We start from the raw sequence: 12,548 nt of genomic DNA on the forward strand, positions 1-12,548 counted from the left end.
TTAAAATGCCGTATTTTACTGACAAAATAAACTGTTTCAGGACTGAGATACATATTACTTCCTAAAATGCATTACCTGGTCTTTTCCACCCCAACACACATATAAAGTTATTTCTTAGTTTGTTGATTGTTTGTTTGTTTGCCCCTTAATGGAGGCACTGCTTATTGAACCCTGGATCTTGTGCATAAGTGTATTTATGAACATCATTTTGAAATACTAAACAAAAGCCACAAGAGTATGGATTATAAAGATGACAAGAAAATTTATTCCTTCTAGGGACTGAAAACCCTTTGAGTGAAAGAATAGCAAAAATACATATTTGTAAATATACAATAAGATTTTCTCTTTTGTAATTTTAGAGTAGAATATAAAATTACATTTGTTTTACTTATAGAACTGAATTACAATTTGAAACAAAATTTCCGCCCCTTGGGATTTCTTACATTTGATTCATTATTTTTATCTAATTATTTACCATTTATTTATATACAAAACAAATAAACTGATATTTATTCTGCTCATGTTCTGAATATAGAGCTACTTATTATAAAGTACACAGAAAAATACTTACTTCCATTTCCAAATCAAATTATGTTTCACTTTAATTACAAATGATATTGAAATAGGTATACATATTCTGTACAGGTTTTACACAAATTTAACTTTAAATTCCAAAACTTTAAATTTATTTTATATTTTTTGTTCATTATTTATACTCTGTTCAACCATGTGGTATAAATTTCTGTACAAAAGAATGGAGATTGGTTTAATTTCATAGACCCCAAAATTAAATTATTTTAAAAGATTTTGTTGGGAAAATTTTTGGAGATCACACTGTAAAAATAAATGTACTATATATTTCATTTTAACTGGATGAATGAGAAATAATCACTGACTGGAAGTTACACTTGAGTTGCTGGGAGACCAGTCGTTTTGTGATGTCACAGCTACTCAAGTTGAGAACCATTGTGAAGGCCTAGCAGTTTATCTGTGCAGGACTGCAAAAGCACCATTTGAAGCTGCAGTGCTCAAAATCATGCAGATTAGAAAAGTAGCTGTAGAAAAAGTTATTTGAGATGGCACATATTTCTTCAAAAATTCAAGATGTGTCTCATAAAGATGGACCAACTGGTAGAGATCTACTCCGGTAGATCTCTATTGTGTGATCAAACATTCTCTGAGGACTTGGACGTGAGGTCTATGATTGAAGAAAATGCTTTTCAGACTTTGTCTGAAGAATCCTTGATAAAAACACCATGTTACACACATTGTGTTTCTGAACCAGGTGAATATAATGATTTTCGTTCTCTGACATTTCCAAGAAATCTCTGGAAAATGGCTGGGAGTGACCAATTGAAATCCATCTGTTGGGATGATAATGAATCTTTCATAGTGATTGATGAAGATGTCTTTAAGAAGGAAGATTTTGAAAGATAGGCCCCTTTCAGAATATTTGAAACTGGAAGAATGGAAAGTTTACTTAGTCAGCTTAACCTTCATGGGTTTAGGAAAGTGTGGCAGAATTTTCAAAGGTCTGCTTGTCTATCTGACTTTCTGACAGAAGAAAAAGAAGTCTCTGTTTTAAGAAAGGTATTCAGAAATTTTAGTTACCACTTGGTAACTTACATATAAAATTTTATTTTGCACATCAGTCAATGGTAATATAAATGTAAAGCTAGATTTTCAAAATTTTATAAATCTACTAAGACTAAAATAATTTATTTTTTCTAAAAAATGAGGACAGTGCCTTAAGTAGTCTAGATGATGAGAACCTATGCTTGCAACAATGAGTCTTTCCAGAAATCTAAATAAAGGTATTAAGGCTGCTTTTAAAAAGTGCCATTCACCATTAAAGCAATTGTTAACTTCTTAAATTTGATCAGTACACTATTTAAATGTGTAGTTTCCAAATAAGGAACTTCAAAATGTCGTCAGCAATGTTCATATTTTGATGATATTATCTTTGCATAGTAAACTGGGAATCTGAGGTTTTATAGGTTAGGATTATTGTAGTCTTGTATTATGGTTTAAAATATTACTAAAATGTTTATCATTTTGTTGTAGCTGCATTTCTATCATAATCCAAATTTTAAACGAGGCTTTCCCCAGCTTTTAGTGAGAATAAATAGAAGAGTTGGGATTAAAAATTCTTCTCTGGTGTCTTCATTTGCTGAAGATTTCAACAAGAAGCACTTTAATGCAGGGGGCAATATGGATAATCATAATTCTGTTTTTGTGGCTGACACTAATAGAGAAAGTGCATTTTTACCTTCTGCAATTTTAAACATGTCTCTAATAAGAAAGCCTTCTACTAGCCACATAATTGGTGGTACAACTACCCCGATCAGAAGTGATTTTTCTCCTCTGTCATCAATGTCAGTTAGACCATCAGAAAAAATTGCAGTGGATCAACGAGTTATTTTAAATCAGTTGACCACTGTCCACAGGCACTCTCAAAGCAGCTACATTGAAACAAATGGCCGTGTGGTGAACTCCATTTCAATTACAACTTGTACTTCTCAGTACAGCATCTTCTGTCCCATACAGAGCAATTAATTTGGACTGATGTTGGAGCCTTCTACTTTTCCAAATAGATATCACAACATATCTGCCAATGAAATTCGTTTTCCTAAACTTCAACCAGGGATCAACCCACGCTTTCCAGTGCCAGTGATAGCTGGTACATCAGCTACATCTCTTTCAAAGCCAACTCATCAGACATCTTCAGTTTATGAATGTCATCCTAATTACAACTGATCTACCAGAGGACTACCAGATTATACAGGATAACAAAGATTGAAATTGATGTTGGCATATGTTGACAAATAACTGCAATTTTCTTATTTGAACAATAAACATAGATGCGTACCTGTATTTTCCTTATTTTTTTAAAATATAGTAAAGAGTTAAATGAGAGGCTAAGATACCATTAAAAGAGAAAAGTAGATATTTGATTGTTATGATCTTTTTTTGAACACTATGGGAGTAAATTTAAGTAATTTCTTGTAAGGAGGAAGAAAAAATGGAAAAATTTGGAAAAAGAATAAAACATGGAGAGAGGGAAAATTACTAATTGGTTTCTGGTTCAACCTGGAAAGTATGAAATGTGTTAAGTTTGGATAGGTTGGACAGTACATAAATGCTGGAACCGGCCCAGGGATCGTGGTCTATTATGTCATCCCTGGAATCAAAAAGGTCAAATTATGTAGTCTTAGATGGCACATACAGCATGTGGTAGAATTAAAGAAGTAATTTTATCTATGGTCTTCTTTGTGCTGTTCTCAAAGCATTACAATTGGTGCTTTCATTTCCTTCACTCAAGAGTCTACACTACATTTTCTAGTCAATAATTTATGTTGCTTTTATATTCCAGCCAAAGACAAACTTGCATCCTCAGGGTGGCAGTTAATGCCTTTCCAAATGTAAGCCCACAAACTCAACATAGTTTAGTCATTTCTTTATAAATCTGGCAACTGACTACCTTAGCATATCTTTATGTTTCACTGTATCTGGAGGTACATTAAAGGAAATGCTTGTCAACAGTGTTAGTTCCAACCTCAATACTTTTACTCCAGCTCATCCTTGGACTTTGGTTGTTCTCCTTTTACCTACTTAGACTATCCCGGTCTCAGCACAGATACCACCTCCTCCAGATGTTTTCTGTCTCTCAACCTCTCCTTGTCTAACTTGGATACCAGCACAGTAAGCACAGCACATGCCACAGGATGCATTTTAGTATTTAGTGAGTGAAAAATACCTGTTGACTTTAAGCAAAATTTACTTTCCTGAAACAACAGAACTCTCATGATTTTCAAACTATTTCATTATGGTACATACTCTTCACCACAAACAAGCTCTTTTCATAGCCCAAGGACTAATCACTCAAGACAGTAATTGGAGGTAGGTACAGGAGACAAGTTATTATTTTCTTCTTAATTAATGCCTCCAGAGGCCTAAAATATTCCATTCTCATTTGCTGGATATTTTCCTGTCTCTTCATCACCCACCCATCCCAAAATAGCTGATACTCTTCCCCATACCAATAACTATACTGACTACCAATTAATTTGCTTCTTAGAATCAGAGATTTGTCCAGAAGAGAAAGTGCCATTGCAAGTATTTAATATAGGTTTATACACCCCACATATCTTGTGCCCCTTCTAACCTTCACACAGGATGTATATAAAATGTAATAGCCCCTTGGTTGGTGTGGTCGTATTCAGTAACCAAATTGCAATCTACAATGTGTGGACTAGAAGGAGGTGAGGGTGGTAGAATTAAAAATTTGTCCAACTGCAAGAATACCAAATTTATACTGATATTAGGAAATATAAAATATTCATGGAAGTCTTTGACTATTTCCCACTAATTTAAAATAAAATGTGAAGCATTTTCAGAATTGGAAATGCCCTAAATTGCTGGAACAATTGTAGGCAATGTCAAGGAGCCTACTTCTTCTGCTCACAATGATGCAGCCAGTGTCAGCTGATAAGACTGGAATGGCAGATTTGAGTTCTGAAAACATGTCACCTGTTGTAAAGAAAGCCTTTGATAACCTGGAGAAAGGGCAAATGGGCCTGGGTGAACTCTAGCAACATGCCACCAATATGACATTTACCAAGAGAAGGATAGAGACCACTTACAGCTGGAGAACTGTGTCTGCACAGCAGTGGTTCTTCCTATAACAGAAACATCAAGCTTTAAGATTGTCAGCAAAATTCTGATGGTGGCTATGTGGTTGCTTACATTAGCATTCTGGGGTTCAGATGGGCTGGTTCAGCTACTTTCCAGCTCTCTTATCAGACAGTGGTTCTTACCGTGATCATCTTAACAAGGTTTTATGCTGATAAGTCAAAAGTTACAGTTTACATTCAAAGTGAGAAATCCTAAAGAAGAATCTTGTTTGTCCATCTGTAGTTTTCTACCTGGGAAAATCTAGACTATTGGCAAAACTACAAAAGTTGGCTGGTGCTTTGAAAACTTTTCTCTGAGTTCTGCCCACTGAATTCTTCCCACTAAATACTACAGATCTCTGTACCACTGTGTGTGTGTGTGAAGATGGATTGTTAAGCAGTAACTAAGTTTGTCTTAGTTGAGTCATCAGTGAATTATTCCTCTGCATCTGGCAGAATCTCTGTGAATTAAGAGTTTCATTGAGCCACCAGATTTTCTTCCGATCAGGGAGGGGTAGATTATATTTCTCCCAGTATACTAATTGTTACATGTTCATTGAATCCCAAGCTGATGCTACGGCCAAGCCCCTGAACCCTTGAATGGGATTGAGGCATATACATTCTCCAGTCCCCAGAACCCAGCACAGGACTGTATCACATTTTTAATTTAAGCTTATGTCTGATTTATTTCTTTTAATTCTCATTGTTGACACAAATTATTTTGGCTTTGAACACACTTTGACTAATTTATATAGTCTGAACAACTGACTTATTCCCGTTCACCAAGCAATTGCAATAATCTTTCTTCCCTTGGTCTACCTGGAACAGAGTGAGCACACTCATCATTTTGAAAGTAGTCCTCTGTCCTAATATTGCAGAATCTTTACACTTGCTTGCCCAGCACTTGAGCAAGAATGTTTGTTGTGGATCTCAGGGATTATCCTCACATTCCCTTACGCAACCATGAGAAAACCCCAAATTGTTATCCAAAATCAAGTCTTGTCAGTATTGCATTCCCATTGCAAAACAGTTAAGAATTGTAAGAGTTCTGAGATTTTACCATACTGAGATTTTTAGCAACCTAACATGTTCTTTTCTTACAGATGCTGTCGGGGAGTTGAGACCATCGGTCAGAGACAGTGAACTTTATCACTGACAGCAAGGGCAGCCAGTTTTAAATTTGTATCCATTCCCTAATCTCAGATGAATACACAGAGTGAAATTTTGATGCCTACAGAAGCACTGGTCTGTTAACATGAAGAAATTTTTAGGCATGGTAAAACAATAATTTTATTCATATCTTTATGCATAATTTATTATAATCACTTATTTATTAGTATCTTTAGCTTGGTTAAGTATATCATGTCTCAAGTTTACTTGCTGCAAAAACAATCATGAGAAATGACAAGGGAAAAAATGACCATTGACTTTCCATTTTCACTTTCGCTTTTATTGAGATATAACTGGCATAAAACATTGTGTAAGTTTAGGTGCACAGGATAGTGATTTGATTTATAACTATCATGAAATAAATATCATAGCAACTTTAGGGAGAATTCATTATCTCATTTTGCTAAAATTTTAAAGAAATACAATTTGTCTTTTGGTTGTGCTGAGAAACCTTATGGTCTACTCTCTTAACAACATTGATATAGAACATAATGCATTATTAATTCTAATTTTCATGTTATTACTTGGCATCCCTAGAACACGTTTATTTTATGGCTGGAAATTTGTAGCTTTTGAGTGCAAAGTCAAATTCTCCTTTTCCAACCCCTGCCTCTGTTAATTACAAATATAATTTCTTTTTCTATAAGTATCTTTGTTTGTTTTTGAAGTGTACTTTAATCTATAACACTGTGTAAGTTTCTCCTACACAATATACTGTTCGCTATTTTTAATAAATTTCAAACTGTTCACCAGGATATATCTAGTTACGATATGTTGCTATGTAAGTATATTTCATAGTTTTTGACTATTCACCATACAGTATATTTCTTGTCCCTGATTCATTTAATTTGCAACTGGAAAATTTTCTCTCTTAATTTTCCTCAAATTTTTCTTTTCCTCACCCCATTTCCCTCCTTCTTGTGAACAACCTATTGCTTTCTATGTGTATAACTCCTTTTCTGTGTTCTTATTTTCATTTATTTAAAATTCAAAATGTGATTAAAATCATTCAGCACTTGTCATTCTCTTTCTGACTTATTTCACTTAGCATATTACACTCTTGGTCTACCTATTTGTTGCAAATGACAAAATCTTATTCTATTTGGTGCTGAATAATAACCCATTGTATTTTTATGTGTGTGTGTGCATATATATATATATATATATATATATATATATATATATATATAAAAATATAGATAAATCTGTAGTTAAGATGGGTAAATATATTATAAACACTCATCTTTTTATCCATCATCTTTGATGAACAATTAATTTGCTTCTATATCCTATCTATTGTGAATAATGCTACAGTGAATATAGGGTTGAATTTATCTTTAGTAATTAGTGTTTTTATTTTCTTGGAATTAGTATCCAGATATGGAAATGTAGAATTATATTTCATTTTTTGTTTTTAGATAAATCTCCATGTTGCTTTCCTCAGTGGCAGCACATATTTCCATTCACTCCAGCAGTTCATCAGGGTTGTTTTTCTTACATCCACACCAACACTTATATTTGTTGTCTTTCTGATAATAGTCATTCTGACGGGAGTGACATAAAATCTCATTATGTTTTGGACTTGCATTTTTCTGATGGTTAGTAATGTTGATTGGTTTCATGTGCTGTTGGTAACATTTCCCCCACTGTATATTCATTTTTTCTAATGGGCTAAATGATCATAACTGTCTGATTTCATTTTCAGGCATTATTTGTGTTCCATTATTCTGTTTGTTCTATGCCACTACCATAATATTTTTATTACTGTAGCTTTGTATTATAGTTTTAAATTAGGGAAAGTGATACATCTTCTCTGTTCTTTGTCAAATATTTTGTGTTTATTGTTTGTTTTCTTTCTTTTCTTTTTTTTAGTGACTTCAACTCTTTTGTGTTTAAATGTAAATTTTAGAATTATTTCTTGTAAGTGTCTGAAAATGCCTGTGGTATTTTGTTAGGCACTGAATTTAATTTGTGTATTTTCTTGGCTTATGCTGTCATTTAAACAATATATTTTCCTCATCAATGAACACAGTATGTCCTTTCATCTGTTTGCATTATCTTCAATTACTGTTATAAATATTTTATAGTTTTCTGAGTACATGTCCTTTACCACCTTGTTTGGATATATTTGTTGATTTTTTTTTGTAATGCAACTGTAAATGATACAGTTCCCTCACTTTCTGTATCAGTTAGCTTTTTGTTAGTGTGTAGAAATGCAAGATTTCTGTATGTTAATTTTACATTCGGAAATTTTACCAAATGTATTGATAAGCCTTACTAGTTTTGTGGCACCATTTTTAGGATTTCTGTTTAAATTTTGTCATCTGAAAACAGATACTTTTACTCCTTTTCTTAATTACCTATATTTTACTTACTTTTATTTTGAATAGGTATGGCTAGAATTTCCAATACTATAATTATTAAAAGTGGTTAGAGTGAGCATTCTTGTCTTCTTCCTGCTCTTATTGGAGATTCTTTCAGCTATTAATCAATGAATGTCATGTTAGCTAAGTTCTTGTCATATAAGAACTTAGATTTGTTGAGGTATGTTTCCTCATGCCCACTTTGAGGAGAAATTTATTCATAAATAGATACTGATTTTGTCATAACATTTTATGGCTCTACTGTTGTGACCATATAAATTATATTCTTCCTGTTTTTAGTGTGGTGTTACATACTGATTAATTTGCGGGTATTGAATCACTTTGGCATCCCTGGAGTAAAATGGACTTAATCTTATTGTATAATCCTCTTAATGTATTGTTTGACGTGCTAACAATTTAATGATGATTTTTTCATCTATGCTTATTGGTAGTATGTAACCTGTAATCTTTGAGGTATTTGTTCCTGTTTTAGTAGTAGTGTGATACAGAAATTTGGGGTAGGAAGCCTCCCTTCCTCTCGAAATTTTTGGAATACACTGAGAAGTATAGGTGATAGCTCTTCTATAAATGTTTGGCAGAAATCATCTCTGAATCTTTCTAGGCCTGGAATTTTGTTTCATGGGAGATTTTGTTTAATTACTGATTCAAATTCATTAGTGATAATCTGTTCATATTTTCTTTTCATTCCATTCTATAGATAAGTTCTTTCTTAGAAATTGTCCATTTCTTCTAGGGTTTCCATTTTACTAGCATATAATTTGCTGTATCATTATATGATGCTTTGTATTTCTTTGATATTAGCTGTAACTTCTCATTTATTTCAGAGCTTATTAATCTGTACCATCTTTTTTGCTCATGTGCCTGGTTAAAGATTATCAACATTATTTATCTTTCAAAATCCATTATTTAGTTTGATTAAATGTTTCTGTCTTTAATCTTTATTTTATTTAATTATGTTCTGAACTTTCAGCTGTCTTTCCTTCTACTAAAATGATTGTTTACTATTTTGCTACAACTTTTGTTTGTAAGAATATTTTTCAAGAGAGACATGTTTCTTATTTGTATAAGTGGGATTATTTTGCTATAAGCATCCCTATTAATACTGCTTTTGTTATAACCCATGGATTTTGTTTTTGTTGTCTTTTTTTCATATATTTTTTCTTTGATTTATACAGCAATCCAGTTGTTGTTAATAATGTATGATTTATCCTCCACAGTTTAGAATTTTTCTCAGGTTTTTTCTTTTAGCATATTCCTATTCACTCAGATTCCATTAGTTTCTTCTCAAAACAAGGAGAAAAATAATAAAATTTATACAAAAATCTGAAACACCCAAATTTTCTAAATTTATATTTAAAAATGAGCAATGCTGTGGGTATTATCCTCCCTGAATTTAAAACATAACACAAAGATACAGTAATAAATGCATCAAAATATGGCACTTAAAGATACACATAGATAAATGGAACAAAATTAAGAGTCCTAAAATAAACCCTCACACATATGGTCAATTAGTCTAATATGAAGTATACAAGAGCATACAATGGAAAAAAAGCAGTCTCTTCAACAAGTAGTTCTGAGAAAACAGGACAGTACATGTAAAAGGAAGGTGTAAGAGCACTTCCTTCCATAGTATACAACATAAGATAAAAATGGATTGATTTCCTAAATGTAAAGCCCGAAATTGTACAATTTCAGACAAAGAAAAGCAGCAGAACTGACTTTGAGATAAATCATAGCAATGTTTATTTTTGATATGTCTCCAAATTAAAAAATAAAATGAAAAGTAACAATTACAGTTTTTAGTTTACTGAGGAAAAAATAGATGTACTATGCGATACAGGGATTCTACTTATTGTATATGTGTGAAGTGCAAAACCTTTTGCAGAGCAAAGGAAACCTTCAACAAGAGATATGATAACAGACAGAATAGAAGGAAAATTTTCACACAATTTAACCAACAAGACGTTAATATCCATATTACATATATATAATATTAGACTCAGTATTTAAAAAAAAACCTCCAACTTAAAAACAGTTGAAAGATGTTAATGGAAATTTTCAAAATAAGACTTGTGGATATTTTTCATGCACATACCAAGAAACATAATGTTCCTATCCATTTGGTAAACATAAATGAAAACCAGAATGAAATATAATCTCACAGCAACCAAAACGGCTATTAACAAAATGTCTACAAATGACAAACTTTAATAAGAAGGTTGAGAAGAGGGAGCCCAGGTACACTGTTGGTGGAAAAAAAATGATGCATCCACTATTATAAAATTGTGGACAGTGCACAGAAAACTAGAAATAGAAGCATTATATGTTGCAGCAATTCCAGTTTTTGGTATAAATCTGAAAGAAATGAAAACATTAACTTAAAGATTTATTACCCACAATGTTCTTAACATTATCATTCATATTACCCAAGGAAAGATGTACAGTTCAACTGCCCATCAAAAGATGATTGGCTGAAGTAGATGTGAGATATAGATAACATAATAAATAATTAGTCATTGTCATATTAAAAAATAAAATTCTGCCATTTGGAACAATATGACTGGACCCAGAGAGTGTTGCTTATAGGAAAATAAGTCATACGGAGAAAAACACTCTATGTTGTCACTTAAATGAGGAAAATAAAGATATAAGAGAAATAATCACAAAAAAAAACAGGAACAGAATGATATATATATGTGTAGTGTACCAAGAAGTGGTTTCCTGTGGGGACAGGGAAGAAGGATGGAGAAGACAGAAATGTGCAAGCTACTAGTAATAAATTAGAGAAACAACAGGGCTATATTTACAGCACAGAGAAATATTTTAATAATTTAATTGATTTTAAAGAGAGTATAGGGATATATTATAGTAAAATGTGCACGTAGGTGGGAAAAACGTTAAAAAATTAATCCCAGGAAAATCAAAATATTTTGTAATACTCTGATATTAAGGGAGGTGATTTATTCACTTTGTTTACTGTTTTCATAATGTCCTTAGTAGAATTTAAGCTTTTAATTGAAAAAGTATATACTTTAAAAGTGACATAAGTTTAAACAATTTTTGTCTCTACCCTTACATCTACAGTCAATAAAACGTTCACATCTCAACAAAAAAACACAACACAAAACAATACCCTGGAACGCATGTGAACAGGTAATGTTTAGTTGACTAAAACACACAAAAGAGGCTGAACTGAAGGAAGAGCAGAGTTGGTTTCTGCAACCAAGGCCCCCTGACTAGGTTGTATGTGTCATCAAGTTCAGAGAACCCAGTAGAAATGGTCTCAGTGGTTCACACAGCTTCAGCCTCCAACTGCACCAGTACTCATGGTCGCATGTAACTAGGAGGGAGCCACAATGGAGACAGAAATTCCATCCTTCAGACACTCAGACATTCATGACAGTGTCCCTACTCCCCATTCACAGTGGTGGAGACAAGATACCTTGCAACACTGGACATAGCAAAGGCACTTGCCTGATTCCAAATATCCACCTGTTTTTACACATTTCCTCAATGTGTACACTGAGTCTCAAGGGATATCAGATAAAAGGAAGGGTTCACCGTCCCAGTGAGAACAGTGACATCAACTACCAGAGATGTCTAAGAAGTGACAATGAAAGCACATCTTTTATCCAGACAGTATCTACAGGAAGGTGCCATTTTGAAATATCAGTGGTAGCTCAGGTAAGTAAAACCAAAAATTGTGCAATATAGCAAACTACCAGAAAACAAAAGCAAGGGCTCCAATTCACAGTTTGTTATTAAGTGTCATCACAGCAATAATTTGTGAAGATCATGACCAATCACACTAACTTTATAGGGCACGCACACACACAGATACACAGACACAGACACAAACACAGACACAGACACACACGCACATGCACCTGAGCACACGCACATACACATAATGTCATCCATGCAGCAAACAAACATAAAGTCATGGTACATCGCCATATAACTAATAGAGAATCCAAATAGGTGACATACAGAAATTCAAAACAAAAAAAAAAACTAAGAAAGCATTTTAATGAGCTCAGGAATAAATGAAATGATGATAAGGAATACATTACCAAAGAGACTGAAACTATAAAATTACCAAAAATTATTGGAGGACAATGAGAACTTAATAAATGAGATGAAGAATGCAACAGAAAGCATTGGGGTAGAGTGTCTTTGTGGAAGATAGATTAGCAAACTCACCAATACAAAACTAGAAATGATAGGAGAGGGCAGAGATTCAAGATATTAAAAAGTGTGTAAATTCTACAGTAGCCATCAGACTTCATCAGGAAGTGCACATTAGAGTGGAATCCTG

At 33.1% G+C, this 12,548-nt stretch overlaps 1 long non-coding RNA gene across 1 annotated transcript; it reads left to right on the forward strand.

Moving 5' to 3' along the window:
- The first annotated feature begins 1,011 nt into the window (after positions 1 to 1,011).
- LOC140690393 (uncharacterized) lies at positions 1,012 to 2,140 on the forward strand. Its single transcript, XR_012065659.1, has 2 exons — positions 1,012 to 1,285; positions 2,065 to 2,140. It is a non-coding gene; the product is annotated as an uncharacterized lncRNA (long non-coding RNA).
- The last annotated feature ends 10,408 nt before the right edge of the window (positions 2,141 to 12,548 follow it).

Source organism: Vicugna pacos, chromosome 30 (assembly GCF_048564905.1).
Source record: "Vicugna pacos chromosome 30, VicPac4, whole genome shotgun sequence".
In the NCBI taxonomy this organism is placed as follows: domain Eukaryota; kingdom Metazoa; phylum Chordata; class Mammalia; order Artiodactyla; family Camelidae; genus Vicugna; species Vicugna pacos.